This window comes from Arachis hypogaea, chromosome 6, assembly GCF_003086295.3.
Source record: "Arachis hypogaea cultivar Tifrunner chromosome 6, arahy.Tifrunner.gnm2.J5K5, whole genome shotgun sequence".
Classification (NCBI taxonomy): Eukaryota; Viridiplantae; Streptophyta; class Magnoliopsida; order Fabales; family Fabaceae; genus Arachis; species Arachis hypogaea.
In genome coordinates, this window is record NC_092041.1 from 96,959,855 (window position 1) to 96,971,573 (window position 11,719).

The window sequence follows — 11,719 nt, forward strand, 5'->3', positions numbered from 1 at the left end:
AAGATAAGAAGTTAGATGAGATATTTTGAAATCAAATTTTTTGAAAAAGATAAAATTTTGAAAAAGATATGATAAAAAGATAAGATAAGATAAGAAGATAGGATAAAAAGATAGGATTGAAAAAGATTTAATTTTTAAAATTAAAATTAATTACTTAACTAATCAAGAAACTAAAAGATATGGTTCTAGAATTTAAAGATTGAACCTTTCTTAACAAGAAAGTAACAAACTTCAAATTTTTGAATCAATCATATTAATTGTTAGCATAATTTCAAAAATTAAGATAAAATTAAGAAAAAGATTTTTTTTGAAAAACATTTTAAAGAATTTTCAAAAATTAATAAGAAAAATGAAAAAGATTTAATTTTTGAAAAAATTTTAAAAAGATAAGATTTTTTTTAAAATTGAAAATTTGACTTGACTTGTAAGAAACAACTAATTTTAAAAATTTTTGACCAAGTCAACTCAAATTTTCGAAAATTTGGAGAGAAATAACGAAAAGATATTTTTTTGATTTTTAAATTTTTAATGATGAGAGAGAAAAACACAATTATGACCCAAAACATGAAAATTTTGGATCAAAACCAATTATGCATGCAAGAACACTATGAATGTTAAGATGAACACCAAGAACACTTTGAAGATCATGATGAACATCAAGAACATATTTTTGAAAAATTTTTTATGCAAAGAAAACATGCAAGACACCAAACTTAGAATTCTTTAATGCATATGAAAAACAACATACAACACAAAACAAGAAAACATCAAGATCAAACAAGAAGACTTGTCAAGAACAACTTGAAGATCATGAAGAACACCATGAATGCATGAATTTTCGAAAAATGCAAGAAAAATTTTTAAAGCAAGCAATTGACACCAAACTTAAAAATTGACTCAAGACTCAAACAAGAAACACAAAATATTTTTTATTTTTATGATTTTATGATTTTTTTGTATTTTTTATTTTTTTTTCGAAATTATATTTTTGAAAAACGAAAATAAAGAAAAAATTTTTGAAAGATTTTTGAAAACTTTTTTTTTGAAAGGAAAATAAAAAGAAAATTACCTAATCTGAGCAACAAGATGAACCGTCAGTTATCCATACTCGAACAATCCCCGGCAACGGCGCCAAAAACTTGGTGTTGTTGCCGAATCAAAAAAATTTGGCGCTGTTGTTGCACGTAATTGTAATTCAAACAATCCCCGGCAACGGCGCCAAAAATTTGGTGGACGAAATTGTGATCATCAACAATGGCTCCAAAGGCTTGGTGCTCTCAAACGTGAATCACACTTTGTCACAACTCCGCACAACTAACCAGCAAGTGTAGTGGGTCGTCCAAGTAATACCTTACGTGAGTAAGGGTCGATCCCACAGAGATTGTTGGTATGAAGCAAGCTATGGTCATCTTGTAAATCCCAGTCAGGCGGATTTAACTGGATTAAGAGATTATTGGTTTAAATAAAGATAATAAAATAAACAGAAAATAAAGATAAAGTTACTTATGTAATTCAATGGTGGGAATTTCAGATAGGTGTATGGAGGTGCTGTGTTTCTTCTGAATCTCTGCTTTCCTACTTCTTCCTTCTAGTTTTTCGTCACTCCTTTCTATGGCAAGCTGTATGTAGGGCATCACCATTGTCAATGGCTACATCCCATCCTCTCAGTGAAAATGGTCCAAATGCTTTGTCACAGCACGGCTAATCATCTGTCGGTTCTCAATCAGGTTGGAATAGAATCCAGTGATTCTTTTGCGTCTGTCACTAACGCCCAGCATTCAGGAGTTTGAAGCTCGTCACAGTCATTCAATCCCGGAATCCTACTCGGAATACCACAGACAAGGTTAGACTTTTCGGATTCCCATGAATGCCGCCATCAATTCTAGCTTATACCACGAAGATTCTGATCAAGGAATCCAAGAGATATGCGCCCGGTCTAAGGTAGAACGGAAGTGGTTGTCAGTCACGCGTGTTCATAGGTGAGAATGATGATGAGTGTCACGGATCATCACATTCATCAAGTTGAAGTGCAACGAATATCTTAGAACAGGAATAAATCAAATTGGATAGAAAATAGTAGTAATTGCATTAAAACTTGAGGTACAACAGAGCTCCACACCCTTAATCTATGGTGTGTAGAAACTCCACCGTTGAAAATACATAAGTGAAAGGTCCAGATATGGCCGAATGGCCAGCCCCTAGATCTAAGAACTAAACGTCGAAAGATTACAATCAAAGACATCTAATAAACTAGTAAAAAGTTCTATTTATACTAAACTAGCTACTAGGGTTTACAGAGGTAAGTAATTGATGCATAAATTCACTTCCGGGGCCCACTTGGTGTGTGCTTGGGCTGAGCTTGATCTATCCGCGAGCTGAGGCTTCTCTTGGAGTTGAACGCCAAGTTGTAACGTGTTTTGAGCGTTCAACTCTGGTTCGTGACGTGTTTCTGGCGTTTGACTTCAGAATGCAGCATGGAACTGGCGTTGAGCGCCAGTTTACGTCATCAAATCTCGAATAAAGTATGGACTATTATATATTGCTGGAAATCTCTGGAAGTCTACTTTCCAACGCCATTGAGAACGCACCATTTGGAGTTATGTTGCTCCAGAAAATCCATTTTGAGTACAGGGAGGTCAGATTCCAACAGCATCAGCAGTCCTTTGTCAGCCTCTTATCAGAGTTTTGCTCAGGTCCCTCAATTTCAGCCAGAAAATACCTGAAATCACAGAAAAACATACAAACTCATAGTAAAGTCTAGAAATGTAAATTTAGCATAAAAACTAATAAAAACATCTCTAAAAGTAACTAGATCATACTAAAAACTACCTAAAAACAATGCCAAAAAGCGTATAAATTATCCGCTCATCATTAAGGCTAATGGTGATTTGCGGATATAAAAGATTCATTAGGTGTCAAGTTACACACACACAGACACAGAGACACACACATATGTATGTGTGTGTGATGATTAAGGTGCATGTGTCCTTATGGTAGCATTTGTTTTTGGAGACAGGACACAGAGACATGGACAATAAATGTTTAGAACGTGTTTGGAGGTAGAGATATGGATACGGAACACATTGTCTCTAGGACACTGTTTTTTATTTTTGTGTCCACTCTTCTACGAAGGACTATGATGGACACGAAATTTGAAGAGGTGGACACGAATTTTTTATCAAAATTTTTTCCCTTTCTATCCATATATATTTTTATTATTCTACTATTATTTCTTGTTATTTTTCCTAATTTTAGCTTCTTTTCTACATTGTAGTTCTTCTTTCTCTACGTTCTTTGTTTCAGATACTCTCTTTTTTTTTGGTAGAATTTCTTGCTTGACTGGATAATTAATTTATTCATTTTTATCGTTCATTCTCTTCTCTATGGCATGTTGTATTAATGGAGACTTAATTCACTTTTTTACTTTATGTTACTTTATTTATTCTTAATTTTGTTATTTTAATACCATTTTTATCTTATTGATTCATAAACCAATTCTTCTTGTAATTTTTTGTACTTCTACGTAATCTTATTTTTTATTAAATTAATTTGTACCTGATGTAAAAAATTTGGAATGACATGGCTATTTTAGTCATTTCGCATAATATCTGAGTTTTGTCCATGTCTATCCAAACATAATACAGGACATTACATTAGTGTCTTGTCCATCGTATCCAAACACAATACACGAAAAATAATTTTTAATGTCTCTGTCCTATTGTCTCCATCTTAGTGTCATGTCCTGTCTTATCTTAAAAAACAAACGCAGCCTATATATATGCAGCCATGTAAATATCTATGTTTAACTTTTCTTTAAACTTTAATAATAATAATAATAATAATAATAATAATAATAATAATAATAATAATAATAATAATAATAATAATAATAATAATAATAAATAATTTAAATTTTGTCTAATCAAAATAAGTTTTGATAAATAATTTAAATTTAATAAAATAAGTAATAATTAAATTAAACTTCAATAATCATAAAATTGTATTTAATTATTTTTGTTAAAAAAATATATTTCTTAAAAATTACATCTCAATAAAATATAATAATTTGTAAATAGTCAATTATTTAATTTTTAAAAATTTGGGGTCTTACATCCTACCCCACTTATAAAAATTTCCGTCCTAAAAAATTGATATAAGATGAAAGAAGTTCAAACTAACTTTACCTTCGAACACAGTAGGAAAAAATATAAAATATTTTGACATATATAAGATGTAACATATAAGGAAGAAGCTTTAAGGTCTCAACATATAAATATACTTATACAGTTTTCAAATTCAGGATATTCTTATGACTTAAAAATATAGGAAAAAAATTTGGCGCAAAGCGAAAGACACAAGATAGGCTCGATGCAGAAAGGTTACAAGGCTGGTATTAGAATGATGGGTATATCGTTTGCACACTGAACTCATACCAACTTTAGAGCTTCAGCTGCCTAAACTTCAACATGACGTAACTTTACCATTCCCAACCATACCATATTAAACAGATTCTCCGCAAATTCTCAACCTCATCAAACACTCCGCAACTTACTAACAGGCATAAGTCTTAACATCAACAAAACTCCTTCGCAAGAATAAAGCTCCTCAACATCCTGTGACATCACACACTTACAAACTCCACCTTCTGCATCCGCACAACGTATCCTAAAGAACTAACATATCGCTTGCCATATCTAACGATTGCACGTGTCACCAAAACAAGTCTCAAGTCACTCAAAAGGATACAAGACCTTAGAGAAAGGACAAGCAATAAGGAAAATGTTCACCAAGATTTCTACATTTCTCTTTGATGAATCAACGAGTCTAAAGTTACATCAGAGAATACATGAGCCAACAAAAGGAGTTTAAATAGCACAAGGTAGATGTCCAAGGAATCGCATGTTACTCTAAAACAAGCTTGAGTTACCTAAAAGGATATCAAACTTAGGAAGAGAAGAACAAAATTTATGGACGAAGTTCATAGGAATTCAAGAGAATGTTTAAGAACACTATCAGGCAGAGAATCATTCAGAATGTAAGGTTCGAAATAAGAACTTCAAAAGGACCAAATTCAATCGAAATGAGATATACATAAGATGCAAGACATGAAGCAAAAGAACCAAACCGCATCTTAAGAAAAGCAGATATTTTAGGGAATTCAAGTAAACGTATGCAGTTACGATCAAATGAAAATAGCATATGAACAAGGAAATTGGGGAATAATTAGTTCACTATTTTCAAGAAAGAAATCCCAAACAAAACTTCAAGATAAACCATAGAAGAACAAGATACGTGACCGAGCAACTCCGAGATGCAACTTCTAACATTCCCAAAACCCGTAATTCGCATCACCTATTAATTCTATTTCATCTATGATAATCCACTAGTGTTCCTGTATACACAAATCATCAGTATTAAGTTGTCCAGACCTAATACAATGAGAAATACAATGGTTGACTAACAGCATTAATCAATAGACAGTCATGCATATAAAACTCAAACTCTTGTCATTAAGACAAGTCCTACCGCATGACAGAAACTCAGAGTATGCAGTGAAGCATAGTCAGTCCATTTCCAAGGCTCTAACAGGAACAAACTGCTTTGATACCATAATGTAATGCCCTAACTTTTAGCACGTCATGATCGTGCCAAAAGTAAGGCATTACTAACCTGTTTTCCTTATTAACTATATAATATTGAGCCTTTAGTTCAATATCGCGTTTCAGTTTTTGAGAAAATTTCAGAAAATTAATTTTAGTAATTAAAATCACATAACAAAAGATCTTCAAATAATAATAATCACATAATTATTATTAATAATAGATGCTATACAATTAAATTCAATATAAAACTCAAATACAATACTTATCCCTCTGGATAAAATAAAAATCTTGAGGCAACAAGGACGAGGGAACTCTATAAAAACAACAGGAATCACAAATAAATCTACTAATCGTCTGCAGCTTCTTACTGAATCTCCGAATTTGTGTCACTGAAAGGGTGGAAGATTTGGGGTGAGAACAAACCACACGTTCTCTGTAGGGAATGGGAATGCCGTAAAAGTAATAATAAAGTGCAAATAATTAACTTTACTCAATAAAAATATATTTTTTTCAAACCGTTTGAAAATACTCTTGGTTCTACTTTAGATAACTAATTACCTCCTTTTAAAATCTCTTAACTCAAAACAAATCTTAAATATAAAACTAGTCACATTTTCTGTCCCTCAACCACATAGTTAATCCTCAGTCAAATGTCAATTCGTAACCACTTTAATACATTCACAAACAAATAGTATAAGCAAGAGATTCAATTCAATGTACAAACAAGTCACAACAAGACAAACAGTACAATCACAAAGAAATAAGACAAGCAAGCGCAATCAAATGCAAATGTGCAAACAATATGATGCATGTCTATCCCTAACGCAGGCCATGAGCTCATGTGTCGGTTGCCTACCCACTCCCGACATTACCCTAGCACAAGTCCCAGATATGGCTTTCCAGATGCATACAGTGTGCTTATAAGTCGTACGGCTAGGCCGCATACAGTGTGACTTTAAGTTGTATGGCTAGGCTGCATACAGTGTGACTTTCCAAATCAATAAGCGTACATCTGGAAAACAATTCTCAGTGTGTGGGCATCTCCACTTTACATTTGGCATTAAGGCCCAAACAATGTCACATATACTCTCCTGTGGTAGACAATCTCTTTAAGTTAATATATTCTTTAAATCCTTATTCTCTGCTCTCCTGTGGCTGAGATTCCTTTTCTTAAAAAACCAAGTTCAAAACAATACTTAAAACAAAATTTCTCCTTACAAAATTGGATTTAAAACATTATGCTTTTCTTAATAAATCGAGTTTTAAAAAAATAGAGTACCCTTTTCTCAACTAAATAAATCTTAAATAATTTAATTTTTCAAAACCAAATCTTTTAAAATAACTTTTCAAATAAAATCTCAGATTTTATAAAATTTCGACAGCATTTTCTCTAAAATTCAGACTAAACCACCTTTTCGGATTTTCTATTCCTCAACAATTCACCAGCCTTTTTCTCAACAATTCTCAAATCAGTGAAATTCTTAATAATCAGAAAACAGTCACAAATAAACCATCATCACAATAAATCCAGACCGAACACAAGCCTAAATCAATTCAACGCTCAACACAATATCATCCGATCAAATTAACATATCCAGTAACCAATAATTTCTCAAACAAGCTTGTAACAATATCTACTATCATTAAGTAAATCTCAATTCCACAACAATCACATTTTCACAACCTCAATCCAAGCTTAATTCCACCAATTAATCTCTCATAACAACCAAATCAGTCACATTCACAGCAATAATCCATACTCAATCACATTACTTTTATTAATATATATATATATATATATATATATATATATATATATATTTGTAATTATCCAATTAACTTTGTAGGTATTCTAAATTAAAAATGTTTAACTTTAAAAAAATAAATTCTTTACCTTCGTACGAAATCAAAGTCAACGAAGATTCTGAAAAAGTTTTTTGACCGAGCTGCTGAAGAGAAAAAACGTTAGAAATTGTCTGTGCTTTCTATAAATCCAATTGGCCAAACTCAAGAGGAAGGGGAGCTACGTTACCATTAATTTTCACCGAACAAAAATAACGTCAACGTATAGAAGAGAACGATACAAACACTTTTACTGAATTATATTTTTTATTGGAATTACAGATCTCAAGAAATTAGAATCGGAAACTCACGGTTTCCATGGAAGCATCACATTCTCTCTCGGCCTTTCTTTTTCTTTTCTAAGGGTTTATGTTCGGTGTAGAACGAAAGAAAATGAAGATAGTTAAGGCTACTGGTAATTTGTGGATATAAAAGATTCATTAGGTGTCAAGTTACACATATATATATTCATGCATCTAATCCACGTTTCCTTCTTTTTCTTTTGCCTTTTGGTTTTCGGTAAAGTAAAGAAAATGAAATGGAATTATATGATGACTAAGGTGCATGTGTCCTTATATATATGCAGCCATGTAAATATCTACGTTTAACTTTTTTTTTTAAACTTTAATAATAATAATAATAATAATAATAATAATAATAATAATAATAATAATAATAAATAATTTAAATTTTGTCTGATCAAAATAATTTTTGATAAATAATTTAAATTTAATAAAATAAGTAGTAATTAAATTAAATTTTAATAATCATAAAATTATATTTAATTATTTTTGTTAAAAAAATAATTTTCTTAAAAATTATATTTCAATATAATATAATAATTTGTAAATAATCAATTATTTAATTTTAAAAAATTTAGGGTCTTACAACTACACCGACTTGAACAAGGTGTGTCCAAAAGACCCATATCTACTGCTAAATATTGATACCCTAGTAGATTCCAGCTCGCGATATCAATTCTTGTCGTTCATGAATGCATACTTGGGATATAACCAAATTCTGATGTTCAAGCCGGATCAAGAAAAAACATCTTTCATCACGCCTAGAGCAAATTATTGCTTGTGGTTATGCCTTTTGGGCTAAAAAATGCAGGAGTCACATATCAAAGGCTGATTAATAAGGTGTTTGCACCTCATCTTGGGAATCTAATGGAAGTATATGTAGACGACATATTAGTAAAAATCAAGGATGATGCCGACTTCTTGACTGACCTCTCGCAAGTCTTCGACACGATAAGGACGCACGGGATGAGATTGAATCCCGCAAAGTGCACCTTCGCGGTGGAGGCTGGAAAATGTTTGGGGTTTATACTAACACAAAGGGGGATTGAAGCTAACCCTGAGAAGTGTAAAATAGTCCTAGAAATGAAGAGCCTGACTTGTTTAAGGGAGGTCCAACAGCTAAATGGCCGACTTGCAGCTCTCTCCAGGTTCTTGGCAGGATCAGTATTAAAATTCCTACCACTTTTCTCCCTACTAAGAAAAGAATGCCAGTTCGAATGGACTCATGAATACGAAGAAACCTTCCAGGAGTTCAAAAGGTTTTTGAGGCAACCTCCCATTCTGATCCGACCTAAAATCGGAGAAGAACCCGTCCTGTATTTGTCTGTAGTCGACAAAACTATAGCATCAACTTTAATACGGGAAGACGAGGTCAAGCAGCATCCTGTGTACTTCACCAGCAAGGTCTTACAAGGCCCCGAGTTAAGGTACTAAAAACTCGAGAAGTTTGCGTATGCCTTAATAGTGGCCTCTCGAAGGCTACGACCTTATTTCCAAGCCCATACAATAAAGGTTCGAACGAACCAGCCCATGAAGCAAATACTTCAAAAAATAGACATTGCGGACAGGATGGTTCAATGGGCTATAGAGCTATCTGAATTCGACCTCGGGTAAGAAACTCGAATGGCAATTAAAGCTCAATGCCTCACCAACTTCGTGGCAGAATATACAGGAGATCAAGAAGAGACTTCTGCAACCTGGAAACTATATGTGGATGGCTCTTCCAATAAAATCAGAAGTGGTACAGGTATAATACTAGTTAACCAAGAGGGAACCCAAATAGAGGTCTCCCTTAAATTTGAATTTCCGACTTTCAATAATCAGGCAGAGTATGAAGCCTTGATTGCCAGGTTGAAGCTAGCAAAAAAAGTCGGTGCGAGCAAAGTAGTGGTCTTCAGTGACTCTCAGGTAGTGACCTCCCAAATCAATGGAGAGTATTAGCCTAAAGACCCCAATATAGAAAGGTATTTGGACAAAACTTTGGAGTACCTTAGGCGGTTCTCGGAAATCGAGGTCAAGCACATAACTCGGGATCTTAACAATAGAGCAGATGCCCTCTCTAAGTTAGCAGGTACCAAACCTGGAGGGAACAATAGAAGTCTGATCCAGGAAACTCTCTAAGAATCTTCTGTCACAAAAACAGAGGCTAAACAAGATGTCCTTGAGGTATCCAGATTAGACATCAAATGGATGAACCCACTAATTGAATACATCAAATTTTACATCCTACTCAAAGAAGAAAAAGAGGCCAAAAAAATTCGCAGGAAAGCACAGAACTATACCTTGGTGAAAAATATCTTCTATAAAAGAGGGATATCCACACCATTGTTAAAATGTGTTCCGACCTTAAAAACAATAGAAGTTTTAGAGGAGGTGCACAATAGTATCTGCAGAAATCATCTCGGAACAAGGTCTCTGACTAGAAAAGTCATCCGAGCCAGGTTCTATTGGCCGACCTTGTAGAAGGATGCCACTGAGTTCGTAAAGAAGTGTCAACTATGCCAAATGCATGCCAACTTCCGTGTTGCTCCCCCCGAGGAACTCATCAGCATAACTTCTCCGTGGCCCTTCGCGAAATGGGGATTGGACCTACTTGGACCCTTCCCCCAAGCGCCTGGACAAGTGAAGTACCTAATAGCGGGAGTGGACTACTTTACAAAGTGGATCGAAGCAGAACCATTGGCCACTATCACAGCTCAGAGAAGTCGGAAGTTCCTCTACAAGAATATCATTACAAGGTATGGAATTCCGCACTTCATCACCACTGACAATGGTACCCAGTTCACCGACTCTATATTTAGAAAACTGGTAGCCAGCATGAATATCAAGTATCAGTTCACCTCGGTGGAACACCTACAAGCGAATGCGCAAGCTGAGGCAGCCAACAAAGTAATACTAGCCAGGTGAAAGAAAAGGTTGCAAGATGCAAAGGGAGCCTGGGCTGAAGAACTCCCTCAAGTATTATGGGTATATCGGACTACGCCTCAGTCTGCAACAAGAGAAGCACCATTTCGACTTGCTTATGGTATAAAAGCCATGATACTAGTTGAAATCAACGAGCAAAGTCCAAGGGTGGGGTTCTATGATGAAGTCAACAACATTCAGGCACACAAAGAAGAACTTGAACTATTCCTTGAAGTTTGAGAACAAGCCCAAATAAGGAAAGCAGCGCTGAAGCAAAGGATGACAAACAGATACAACAAGAAAGTCATTCCAAGAACCTTCACCTCAAACAACTTGGTCCTGATTAGAAATGATATTGGCGTTAACAAGTCAGGTGAAGAAAAGCTTGCTGCTAAAGGGCCATGTAAGATAAGTGAGGTCCTAGGAAAGGGATATTACAAAGTATCCGATTTGAGTGGTGTCGAGCTCCCAAGGTCGTGACATGCTTACAACATGAGGAGGTATTATAGTTAGAAGCGAACTCCACTCCCTGATGAACTCTTTTTTCCGACTTCACGGTTTTTTCCCAAAAAAGGGTTTTTTCTGAAGGGGGTTTTAACGAGGCATCAAAGTGGAGACTAAGAGTCAATAAGTCTTAAGATTCCCCTAGTAGCAAAAGTTACCTTCATCAATAAACAAAGATTTTCATTTTATCTCTTTATAATTCCATTACTGTTATCATTATTATACGAAATGCACCGATTTAATCCCGTAAAAATGTAAAAATCCCATGACCGACCTAAGTGGTCGACGGGATAAAATGACGAAGTACAAGTCGGTATAAAGAGGTTACAAAGACGATCATGATAACTCGGGATCTCAACCACTTAAACGACTAACTACTCAGAAATCCCGAGAAAATCGAAATGCATCGCAAGAATAACCTAAATTACGGAAACAATTCAATAAGCAAAAATTGAATACGAAAGGAACACAAAAGAGATAAGAAAAATCCTACCAATCTGTTAAAAGCAAAGGCAGTTTTCAGAGTCTTCAAAAAATCTTACAGAAACATAGACAAAAACAGCC

The 11,719-nt window shown here is 34.2% G+C and overlaps 1 long non-coding RNA gene across 1 annotated transcript; it reads right to left on the bottom strand.

Annotated features, from left to right (window-relative positions):
* Window positions 1-2,142: 2,142 nt before the first annotated feature.
* On the bottom strand, window positions 2,143-7,859 carry LOC140173369 (uncharacterized). Its single transcript, XR_011861998.1, has 3 exons — window positions 7,757-7,859; window positions 7,498-7,552; window positions 2,143-2,719 (listed from the first exon to the last, which is right to left on the bottom strand). It is a non-coding gene; the product is annotated as an uncharacterized lncRNA (long non-coding RNA).
* Window positions 7,860-11,719: the final 3,860 nt, after the last annotated feature.